Source organism: Ranitomeya imitator, chromosome 1, assembly GCF_032444005.1.
Source record: "Ranitomeya imitator isolate aRanImi1 chromosome 1, aRanImi1.pri, whole genome shotgun sequence".
NCBI classification, from domain to species: domain Eukaryota; kingdom Metazoa; phylum Chordata; class Amphibia; order Anura; family Dendrobatidae; genus Ranitomeya; species Ranitomeya imitator.
Window position 1 is genome coordinate 558,734,829 of NC_091282.1, and position 13,352 is coordinate 558,748,180.

The window sequence follows — 13,352 nt, forward strand, 5'->3', positions numbered from 1 at the left end:
CTGCTAGCGTGGCGGCAGCAACCTTGTCCACAGCCACACCTGTTCCAACTCTTTCTCACCTCCCACTGTCAGAAAAATTTTCTGGTGATAGTAAATCTTGTAGGGGTTTCGTGAGCCAGTGCTCTATACATCTCGAGCTCCTGGCAGCACGTTTCCCCACAGATCAGGCAAAGGTGGGATTTATTGTGTCTCTCCTGTTGGACAGGACATTGGAGTGGGCTACGCCGCTGTGGGAGCGTGGCGATCATGTGGTGCAGAGTGCTGCGCTGTTCCTGAGCACTCTGAAACAGGTCTTTTTAGGGCCTCGAGTCACCCATGATACGGTGCTCCAACTGTTGGCATTGACTCAGGGCTCGTCCTTGGTCAGCCATTTTACCGTCCACTTCCGCACCCTAGCATCTGAGCTGGAGTGGTCGGATAAAGCCCTTATCCCTATATTTTGGAGGGGGCTGGCTGACCACGTGAAGGACGCTCTGGCCACAAGGGAGATTCCCACCACACTGGAGGAGTTAATAGCTGTGTCTACCCGTATTGACCTCCATTTTCACGAGCAGAGGTTAGAGTGAGCCTAGTGTAGGCAGAGGTTTCGGCTGGCTCCCACCTTCGCCAAACTTTTGGAATCTCCGGTCCTGGTCCCTGAGTCACATGAGGCCATGGAAGTGTCACGAGCGGAATCTAAGTCCCGGACGGCTCATGCACTCAAGGTCTGCCATGTTTGCCAGCAGTCAGGACATCTTGCCACCAGATGTTCACAGCGGTCGAGGAAACATCAGCGTCTAGTGGTAGTAGGTGGAGGTACACTAGACACGGCGATGTTTGCCTCCAAATTGTCCTTTAAGGGGACAATTACAATAGGCTCATTCACTCACTAGGTAGAGCTCTGCGTGGATTCTGGGGTAGAAGGCAATTTTATGTCTTCTGCCTTCACCCAACGTCACGCAATACCCCTGGTAATGCTAGCTCAACCAGTAACTGTACGAGTGGTGAATGGGTCAACACTGCCCTCACAGATTACACACCAGACCATCCCTTTCACTCTGTCCTTGTCACCATCTCATCAGGAGATTATATCTCTGCTCGTCATTCCTGAGGGAATTGATGAGGTCCTGTTAGGGATGCCTTGGCTACAGTATCACTCTCCTCATATTGAGTGGTCCACAGGCAGAATTTTGGGATGGGGTGAATCTTGTGGGGGTAGATGTCAGAGGGAGAGCGGTCAGGTTGCTTCAACTGAGGTACCCGCATATCTATCCTCTCTGCCCAAGCAATATTGGCCCTATGCGGACGTGTTTTCCAAAAGGGCTGCGGAGACCGTTCCGCCTCACCGCCCCTATGACTGTCCTATTGACCTGTTGCCTGGTACTGAGCCTCCCCGGGGACGAGTCTATCCGTTATCTCTCCCGGAGACGGAGGCAATGTCTCAGTACATCCAGGAAAATCTGGCAAGAGGATTCATTAGAAAGTCAGTGTCACCTGCAGGGGCTGGGTTCTTCGTGCAGAAGAAAAACTGGGAACTACGTCTATGCATAGATTACAGGGGTCTTAACGCCATCACCTTTAAGAATAAGTATCCTCTGCCCCTGATATCTGAGCTATTTGATAGGCTTAGGGGAGCAAGGGTGTTTACTAAAGTAGATCTGTGGGGTGCTTACAACCTGATTCACATCCGTGAGGGGGATGAATGGAAGACGGCTTTTAACACCAGGGATGGGCACTATGAATATCTAGTGATGCCCTTTGGGCTCTGTAATGCCCCAGCCGTTTTCCAAGACTTTGTAAACGATATCTTCCGGGATATGCTATCCACTTCGGTCATAGTCTATCTGGATAATATTCTCATTTACTCTCTAGTGTTGATGCCCACCGGAGAGATGTTTGCAGAGTCTTCGACCTCTTGCGAACTAACTCCCTCTACGCCAAGTTGGAGAAATGTATGTTTGAGCAGGAATCCTTAGCTTTCCTGGGCTATATCATCTCCGCCCAGGGATTGGCTATGGATCCTGCCAAACTACAGGCTGCGATGGACCGGCAAGAACCCCATTCTCTTAAAGCAGTGCAGCGCTTTATGGGGTTCATTAACTATTATCGCCAGTTCATCCCTCATTTCTCAACTTTGGTAGCTCCCTTGGTAGCCCTCACCAAGAAGGGAGCAAATCCCAAATTGTGGTCTGAGGAGGTCTCCAAGGCCTTCACTTCTATTAAATCTCATTTTGCTAGCGCTCCCATCCTACATTGCCCCGATGTAGATAAGCCATTTATAATGGAGGTGGATGCCTCATCCGTTGGGGGTGGAGCAGTCCTCTTCCAAAAGGATGCTCAAGGTCGGAAGCATCCTTGCTTCTTCTTTTCCAAAACATTCACACCATCGGAGAGGAATTATTCCATCGAGGACAGGGAGTTGCTAGCAATGAAGTTGGCCTTCTCAGAGTGGAGACATCTCTTGGAGTGGGCTCGCTTTCCCTTCCAAGTATTCACAGACCACAAGAATTTGGCTTATTTACAGATCGCCAAGCAGCTAAATTCTCACCAGGCCAGATAGTCCTTGTTCTTCTCTCGGTTCCATTTCACCCTCCATTTTCTTTCCGGGGAGAAATAACATTCGTGCCGACGCTCTCTCTTACTCCTCTGTATCATCTGAGGAGGAGGAAGAGGAGCCTTGGCTTATTGTCCCTTCCGAGAGCCTGAGAACTGTGGCCCCGGTTTCGCTAGATTCTGTGCCTCCGGGAAAGACTTTTGTACCATCCAGTTTGCATCCAGACTTCTCTCTTGGGCTCACTCGTATAGGGTGGGTGGACATTTTGGGACCAAAAGGACATCTGTGCTTCTGGTGAGGGCATATTGGTGGTCGCATATGGCCCGTGACATTGCAGACTATGTTTGGGGATGTGTCTCCTGCGCCAAGAACAAGTCTCCTTGTCAACGGCCAGCAGGGTTGCTTCACCCCCTGCCGGTGGCAGACAGGCCCTGGGAGATGGTCGGGATGGATTTTGTGGTTGGCTTACCCAAGTCTCATAGCTGCACCATTATTTGGGTGATCACCGACCATTTTTCCAAAATGGTGCACCTTCCACGGCTACCTTATGCACGGGCTCTGGCAGCATTGTTTATCAAACACATATTTCGCCTACACGGTATTGCGGACAAAATTGTCAGTGACCGGGGTCCCCAGTTTGCATCTCGATTCTGGAGAGAGCTTTGTCGTCTACTCAGCATTGAGTTGAATCTCTCCTCATCATATCATCCCGAGACGAATGGGTTGGTAGAGAGGGCCAATCAGACCCTTGTTACATATCTGCAACATTTTGTTTCTGCCAGGCAGGATAACTGGGCATTCTTGCTTCTTTGGGCGGAGTTTGCGCTTAACAACGCTGTAGTCGACTCCACCGGTCAGACTCCTTTCCTCCTTAATGACGGCCAGCATCCGCGGGTCCCTGTGCCTGTGCCCATGTCTTCCACCGACTCCAGGGTGGCAGACTGGGCTGTGGAGGCACGGTACATTTGGGACCGCACTCAGGATGCCATCCAGGCCTCCAAGGAGAGAATGAGGTCCTCCGCTGATGCACATCGGTGCCTTGCTCCGACCTTTGCTCCTGGTGACTTAGTGTGGTTCTCCGCCCATAACATCAGGCTGCGAGTTGAGTCCACTAAGTTTGCACCTCGCTACTTGGGTCCCTTCAAGGTTCTCGAACAGGTTAACCCTGTGGTCTACCATTTGGCCCTTCCTCCACGCCTAGGTATCACCCACACCTTTCATGTGTCCCTCCTGATGCCCATGTACATGTCCCAGTTTTCCGAGTCATCTGCCATGACATCGGGTTCGTCTTCGGATGATTACGAGGTGAACGATATTTTGAGGTGCAAGGTGGTACGTGGCAAAATTTTTTATTTGGTGGACTGGAAGGGTTATGGCCCAGAGGACAGGTCCTGGGAGCCTGCTGAGCACATTCGAGCTCTGCAGCTAATTGCTGCCTTCGAGCGTAGAGAGGTCCAAGGAGGGGGGGCCATGTTAGGTGTCGAGTTCCCGACTCTGTACAGGGGGAATCTTGAACCACCTCCGCTGTGGTCTCCCAATCGTCTCCAGCCACAGTGGAGCCTGCTCAGCGGAGACGTCGGTCCCAGCTTCTGGCTTGAGCTAATACTGGGCGACTGGTTACTACTGTTCTTCCAGGCTCTGCCTTTGTAGCCAGTACTGGTCAGCGGCGAGCAGACGTCTCTGGGACTAAGTGTCCTGCTTTTCCCCTTCTGAGCATGCCCAGGGTAAGACCTCTCATTGGAGGTCGGGGTTCACATGCTCAGATACTGCAGCAGCTCCCATTGGTCCTCTAGGAAGGTCCTGAAGTTGCTGCAGCTATAAAAGGTTCACATGGCCGCACGGCCATGCGCTAGTATCAAACCAATGTCTATGAGCTCAGCGCCAGTGTGGTCATGTCTGGATGCGATTAGGGTTTGGCTGAAATAAGCCCCTAGAATACCGGCACCTCCGGTGAGGAGTTTGTATGAGTGTATTCAGGGCCTTGGCTGAAATAAGCTGCTAGAATACCGACACCTCCGGTGAGGAGTTGTTTGTCTGTTTTGTCTGATTGCATGGCCACAGTTTGCTCTGGTTGGTAGCTGTGTACATCTTGACTCTGTGGAGTTAACAGAGTTCGCTTATACCACCATATAGCACCACCATTTGCCAGCAGCAGGTTCCTCTCCTGCACGATGGACCCCGGGTTGCGAACGCACCTAATAATACATATATATATATATACTCGGTGCATTCCGCCAACCCTAACACACGGTGGTTGGAACCAAAGATCTCAAATTTGGACTCATCAGACCAAAGCACAGATTTCCACTGGTCTAATGTCCATTCCTTGCATTCTTTAGCCCAAACAAGTCTCTTCTGCTTGTTGCCTGTCCTTAGCAGTGGTTTCCTAGCAGTTTTTTTACCATGAAGGCCTGTTTCCCCAGATGCAATATAATGCGCTGTTCCGCTAAGATCTAATTGATGGATGGACATCTAATATTTGCACCTTCCAAATATCTGCGCCTCCCAAGTGGCAAGAAAAGCAGCACTGATAACAGACTTTTATCGTTTTGTACCTGCTATGGTTGATAGTATATGAGTATATGATATGCGGTATTATAGTGAGGTCTATGTGTGCCATATTTGGTGAATAATAGATAATAATAGTGAATATGTGGCCGCATATCATGGTGCAGGATGATATAGATAAAAACTGCTTGCGTCTGGTCATACATCTCTGCCTGACGCGTGGTCCCATGGTCTCCGTTGGCTCCCCGGGGCACTCTGTGTCCATACACAGTACCGCGCATGCGCAGTGTTATGTGACGCCGATGCTCCGTGGCGTCGTGGTGACTATGGAGACACATGCGTCACTTCCAGCAGTGACGTCACGTCTGGGAGAACATCGCAGCACAGCATTGGTAGCGGTGGGATATACTGGGGTATTTAAAGCACGGGACCCGGGGAGGTGAGTGAACCCTGACGAAGGACGGACCGAAATGTGCGTTGGGGTGGGCACTCACCCCCCCTGGTTCCCCACACTTGCTGCGCACTTTGCACTTGTGTAAGTATATAGGCTACTTTTCCTAGATATGAGGCCTGTTAGGAGGAGAATATTATGATTAGTCACATGTGTGACAGGATCCAAATTGGGGGATATTCCCCTGGGATCCCAATGTGACTGTATGCTCTGTACCGGTATAGATAGATATGGTATTATTTGGGGTGTATTAGAAGGAGAGTATTATAATTAGTCACATATGTGACAAGATTGAAAAAGGTGGATTTCCCTGCGATACCCCAATGTGATTGTATGTTCTGTACCAGCGCAAGGAGATATATATTTAGCTCCTGTACAGGGTCTCATGGTGGGATATATTGCAGCAGGTCACATATGTGACAGGTAATGGGTGCATATGCACCACTATTTAGATTGATTCTCTGTTAGAGTGTGCAATAGCTGAGTTTCTTACAAATGGTGGGTTTACTGGTGGGGGTGGTGCCCTTGGTGGTATATTGTTTCAGGTTGTAAACTGACATACACCTGGTTTATGTCTTTTCATGTATTTTAAATGTCTTTAATAAAGATTTTGTATATTTTATAAACGGACTAGTACATCATTTTTCCCTATGAGAATTAGGTTCTCTTAACAGGTGTTGTAGAGATGTGTCTGCTGCTAGAACTCTGTGTGCCATTGACCTGGTCTCTAATCTGAGCTGCTGTTAACCTGCGATTTCTGAGGCTGGTGACTCGGATAAACCTATCCTCAGAAGCAGAAGTGACTCTTGGTCTTCCTTTCCTAGGGTGGTCCTCATGTGAGCCAGTTTCTTTGTAGCGCTTGATGGTTTTTGCCACTGCACTTGGGGACACTTTCAAAGTTTTCCCAATTTTTCAGCCTGACTGACCTTCATTTCTTAACGTAATGTTGGCCACTTGTTTTTCTTTACTTAGCTGCTTTTTTCTTGCCATAATACAAATTCTAACAGTCTATTCAGTAGGACTATCAGCTGTGTATCCACCAGACTTCTGCACAACACAACTAATGGTCCCAAACCAATTATAAGGCAAGAAATCCCACTTATTATTCCTCTGAGGTCACCGCATATGGCGTAGGGAGCGGTCCCGGATGGTTCCCAGGATCTGGAGGTGAGGAGACTCTCCTTCAGGTCCTGGGATCCATATTCATGTAAAAAAAGAATAAAAATAAAAACTAGGGATATACTTACCTTCCGACAACCCCCGGAGTTCTCCAGACTCTCAGCGGTGCAGGCAGCAGCTTCCGTTCCCAGAGATGCATTGCACGAAGGACCTGAGATGATGTCGCAGTCACGCTCCCTACACAATATGCGGCTACCTCAAAGCTCCGCAAACGCCGTATAAGACAACACACGGCGTATAAGATGACCCCCGACTTATACGGCGAATATATCCCAAACTATATTTTAAAAGGGTAAAAGCTGGGGGTCGGCTTATTTGCCCAGTCATCTTATACATCGGAAAATACGGTATTTGGTCATTCACAAAAGTTCATCTCAATATTTTGTTATATATCCTTTGTTGGCAATGACAGAGGTCAAACGTTTTCTATAAGTCTTCACAAGGTTGGCACACATTGTTTGTGGTATGTTGGCCAATTCCTCCATGCAGATCCCCTCTAGAGCAGTGATGTTTTGGGCATGTCGCTGGGCAACACGGACTTTCAACTCCCTCCAAAGGTTTTCTATGGGCTAGGCCACTCCAGAACCTTCATATGCTTCTTACAAAGCCACTGGTGGTGTGCTTGGGATCATTATCATGCTGAAAGACCCATCCACATTTCATCTTCAATGCCCTTGCTGATGGAAGGAGGTTTGCACTCAAAATCTCATGATACATAGCCCCATTAATTCTTTCATATACATGAATCAGTCATCCTGGTCCCTTTTTAGAGAAACAGCCCCAAAGCATGATGTTGCCATACCCATGCTTCCCAGTAGGTATGGTGTTCTTTGGATGCAACTCAGCATTCTGTCTCCTCCGAACACGACGAGTTTTGTTTCTACCAAACAGTTTTACTTTGGTTTCATCAGACCCCCTGTCCAACTGCCATACTGACTGTAGGGAACCACATATGGCTGAGTCTGCAGATCTTTTCACACATTCTATGTCATGGGCATCAGAAGTGTACTCCAAAGATTCACCAAGTCAAGATGATGAAAACATCTGCACCGATACCCAAAATTTTTTTCAGTTTGATCCAGAGTTGAAGAAAGTAGGGTCCGAGCATAATCCAAACCCTCATCAACAGCTGTTAACCCCGGGTGGTGGAGGTGATCCTGATGAGACTTAGATACTTGAGGTGCACAAAGACTGTAGGGTGCTGTAAGGGCTGGAAGAGGAGGATGGTTACTCTTAGGGCAAGGAGTGGGAGAACAGAGAGGATGATGATGAGGTAGTACATCCCACTTTGTCTAAACCCTGAGGCATGCAGCTGAGTAGCTCAGCAAAGAAGGAGGAGGAACACAAGGAGGTTACGTTGCGGCTTCACACAGACACAGAATTATTCAATCACGACAGGCAATGCATCCTCAGCCCCAATTCTGTCAATGTCCAGCAGCATTCGCGGGTCTGCAGTTGCGTAGCTTGTGTCTTTTTTTCAGACTGCCAAAAATGACACAAATCACGTTATCTGCCAACTTTGTTAGAAACAACAGAGTAGAGTTAAAAAAGCAATAATTTGACTATAAAATGTATGAACTGGCAAATGCATGATCAACATGCATTAATCTGGGAATGTCACTGTGCTAAAATGCAGACTAGCAGGCCTTGCCAACCACCGTACACACCATCAACTTCATCTTCTGATTCTTCCTCCTCCCTCACCGTGGCAAGTGTTGTCACACAGGTCTCTGGCAGTAGAACCTCCACTTGTTTACTCGCTTGTTTACCAGTCGTGGTGAGTGACAGCCTGTCAGCTCATAGGGAAGTGGACATGCCTGGTGTTTTTGACTCTTTCACAGTCCAGCAGCTTGTCGTATTCATCCTACTCCACCCTCAGCAGCCAGCCCTCATTTTTGCAGTTGTGCTCACGTAAAAGATTGCTTGCTCCTACACATGGCAAAGCTAAGAGCATGAACTTCACATCCTCAATCTACTAATAATAATAACCTTTATTTATATGGCACAATCATATTCCACAGTGCTTTACAAGTCACCAGATAATTTAATACAATCAAAAGTTACAAAGTTTGCGATAATCAAACAAATAAAGCAAAAATAATGATGACCCTGCTATTCAGAGCTTACAATCTACAATGAGGTGGGGGTGACACAAAGCACAGGTGCCTATTTACTATGATGGTCCAACCATCTTGAGGAAATTGGGGTAGATAAAGGCTGCATGAGGCTTTTAGGTACAGTTAAGTTTGATGGCGAATTATGTTCAGAGAAGTAGAGAATAGGCTATATATAGAAAAGACTTTGATTAAGGAATGTGATAGGCCGCCCTAAACTAATGGATTTTTAGGGCATGCCTAAAAATGTGTAAATTGTGGTTATACTCCTATTTTCATGGGCGAGAAAGGGTAAAAGGTGAGTTATCTAGGTAGGAGATTCAACTGAGCCGGACAATGCCAGATCAGGGGTGTTACCATCTTCGTTTGTCTCAGAGGTTGAAGATTGTGAGAGGCCACGAGAAGTGACTATAGATAGAAGCTGGGATGCAGTTGGGGAGGTGGGGCTGTTGAAGTCTCCCAGTATAAGGGTTGGCAATCCTGAGGACACAAAGTGTGGCAGCAAGGCAGAAAATTGGTCAAGAAAGTGGGTGGGTGAGCCTGGGGGACGGTATATGACCACTACTCGGAGGGAGAGAGGATGGAAGACCCTGGTGGCGTGAATCTCCAAAGAAGAATAGCATCCAATGGGCCTGTATTTGCTTCTTTTTTAAAAAACAGGATTGGTGGTCGCAGTAAGGAGTGTGGGAATATCGTAGAGTTAGCAATGATCGTACGACAGTATATACACATATTCCATGCGTTGTAATCCGGAGGTGGATATGTTGTATGCTCACTAATAGTTTTCTGAGAACTAATTATTGTGAAAAGCCTGAGGCCTCCTCGGATGATCATCGCCCAATCGTGTAATTTTCTGGATGATATACGCCAGCTGAGAGCTCTTTGCTCCAAAGATGACAGCGGGTGTTTCTGTGTGACTCACGGCCTGTAATCTCTGTGATTATTGGATGGCCAATCCAATCTGTTGTTTCTGCTTTGTGGATACAGACAGTATCCGAAATCTGATGGCCATCGCAGTCCCTCAGTACCAGTTGCCCAGTTACCAGTTATGAGTCGCCCACCAGGGCCATTGGGTACTCGATACCGGCATCCAGTACTTAAAGGGATGTGTCATAGCGGCGACCCGTTCTGTGGCCTTTGCGCCCATGTAAAAGGGATATTGATTAAAGTTTGTATTCGCGACGCCACCTGTGGTATTCGGTCAGTAGTGACCGGCGCTGCTTAAAAGGGTCCTCTGGGGTGATGTTATGGCAGCTAGGATGGTATAACTTCCCACAGGTGAAGTAGGTCCCAGGGCTCCCAATGTGTAGATGAAGATGGTGAATGGTGTGGTAAGAAATGGAGGACACAGGTTTGCAGTCTCTTTACCTGGATTACTGTAGGCTTCAGGCAACCATAGTCCAGGGCACCAGATAACAGGTACAGGCAGGGTCCAGCTGGCTTGGAAGCGAATGCAGAGTCCCCTTTACCAGGTGGAGATGAAAGCCTTCCTCAAAGGGTGGTGGTGTTGTAGTCCCTTACTGCCTATGGCTTCTGATAAGGTCCTCACAGTTCCTCTCTGTCCCCCATATAGGTTAGGACACAAACCCGTATGACAGGAGACTTGAGCCTTTTTATAGGATCTCTATCACGACCTGGGCCCTATATGTCACTGTGCCTCCTGGGTGTAAAGGCGGACAGGTAACTTAAAGTTCAGCTGCCCTGCCGGTTTCAGCTATGTCTCTTAGAGTCCGACAATGCCTCGTTTTCTGGCTACCGGAATCTGCGCTAGCCAGGGAGGTAGTCAAATTACTGCTCTGCTCCCCTGGTGATACTCTCCTGTGCCTTCTCTCTCCTGCACACTTTCCACAAGCTGTCCTTCTCTGTTTCCCTTCTCCAGGAGCTGTAGCGACTCCGACCCCTTCAGTCTTTCCGACACTCACTGTCCAACTGCACTCTCCTCTATCCTTTGACAGACTGCCCACTCACTTCCCCTCCAGCCAGAATAAATTAGGGAAGTTCCCCTTAATATGGGTTTAGAGCTCCCCCTTCTGGCCTGGAATATGAATGTGTTGTGCGTATGTGATGACCTGGTGAAAGATATCCTTCATCGCTTCCAAGCGTGACATCACTTTCCCCTTGAGGAAAGCATTGCCACTGTGATGACCAGGACCCTGGGGCATCACAATTACTTCTCTAAGAAAGATGTGCCTGTGCTACACCAGCATGTAACAGACAACATCACCCGTTCCATGAAAAATTCTATGTCTGCCAGGGCGCATTTCAACACTGACACCTGGATGAGCAAGCATGGACAGGGCCATTACATCTCACTTACTGGACACTGGGTGACTCTGGTGTCTGAGGGGGCAGTCGGGGAAAGGGCTGCTCCACAAGTCTTGGAATCCCCAAGGCTTGCAGGGCGCTTGGGGATGGAGAGCTAAACCATTACAAACCATAAGAAGGAGAACTAAACTACTAGACAACAGGACTTGGGGAAATTAACTACTAAATATGTAAAGTTGGCTAACTAAAGTACTACCAGGGCCGGACTGGCCACTGGGCTGTTCTGGCAAATGCCAGAAGGGCCGGTGCCATTAGTGGGCCGCTGCGCGCTGACTCTGCCCCCCGCACCCTCCAGCGTCGCCGTCTATGTCGCCGGTACAGTTGAATGCAATGATGGAAGAGAGAGCGTCCATTGTCGTTCCCTCTCCCATCATTCCCCGCTCTGCCTCTGACACTGCGGGTGTCCCAGGCAGTGCAGCGGCAGCCGCCGAGACAAAAGCAGGGAGCAATGCGGGCACGAGGAGGGGTGAGCAGTGTGTCTTTTTTATTTTACTGGACTGTGGGGCCATTCTCGGGGGGAGTAGAGATGCGGGCTGTGCTGTATACTACTATGTGGGCTGTGCTATATACTGCTGTGTGGGTTATTCTGTATACTACTATGTGGGCTGTGCTATATACTACTGTGTGGGCTGTGCTGTAAACTACTATGTGGGCTGTGCTATATACTACTATGTAGACTGTGCTACATACTACTATGTGGGCTGTGCTATATACTACTGTGTGGGCTGTGCTATATACTACTGTGTGGGCTGTGCTGTATACTACTATGTGAGATGTGCTATATACTACTGTGTGGGCTGTGCTTTATACTACTATGTGGGCTGTGCTATATACTACTGTGTGGGCTGTGCTGTATACTACTGTGTGGGCTGTGCTGTATACTACTGTGTGGGCTGTGCTGTATACTACTATGTGGGCTGTGCTATATACTACTGTGTGGGCAGTGCTATATACTACTATGTGGGCTGTGCTATATACTACTATGTGAGCTGTGCTGTATATTACTATGTGTGCTGTGCTGTATACTACTACGTGGGCTGTGGTGTATACTGCTATGTGGGCTGTGCTGTATACTGCTACGTGGGCTGTGCTGTATACTGCTACGTGGGCTGTGCTGTATACTACTACGTGGGCTGTGCTGTATACTACTGTGTGGGCTGTGCTGTATACTACTACGTGAGCTGTGTTATCTGCTATATGCTATGCCGTTTGTGCTATATACTATGCGGGTTGTGCTATATACTATGCAGGCTTTGCTATATACTATGCGGGCTTTGCTATATACTATGGGGGTATATTATATTCTATAGGGGAGGCCGTGTTATATACTATGTGGCTCTGTTATATACTATTGTGGGGGGATATTATATTCTATGGGGGAGGCTGTGTTATATACTATGGGGGCATTATATTCTATGGGGGCTGGATTAGATTTTATAAGGGATGATTGCATCATACTCTTTGATGGGGCTGCATTATATTCTGTTGGGAGGTGGACTGTATTATATTCTATTCGGGGGGTACATTATATTCTATGAGGGGCTGTATTATATCTATATTCTTTGAGGGGTGATTGCATCATACTCTATGAGGGGGCTGCATTTTATTCTATGGGGTGGCTGCATTATACTCTGGGGTGGCTGCATTATACTCTGGGGTGGCTGCATTATACTATATGTGGGCTGCATTATACTGTATTGAGGACTATAGGGAATACGTTATACTATATGAAGAACTATGGGGTGCATTATATTGTGGGAAGTGAATTGTACTACTTGGATGACTATGGCGGTGCATTATACTATAAGGAGCACTATGAGGAATGTATTATGCTATATGGAGGACTGAGCAGTGTATTTTAATATATGGAGGACTATAGGGAGTGTATTATACTACATGGAGGACTGTGGTGCACATTATAATATGTGGAGGACTATGGGGTGTATTTTACTAAACAAGTAAAGTGCTGCATATTCAGATTGTTTTTGCTGGAACAAAAATCATTGTTCTCAACAGCACATCGCCGGTGTAAACTGTAGATGTGCTGCTGATAACATGATATTGTATGGTGATCTGTTAGTGATCTATTAGTGATCGTTCTGTCCCATCATTATTCCTCAGCTGGTATAACGAGGCCGGGAAACAAGCGTTGAGCAACTTCAGTATTGTTGAACAAACTCATTTAGCGGCCTGAGATCAGTGCATGTAAATACAACCGAAATGCTTTTGTGTTATGTGCAAT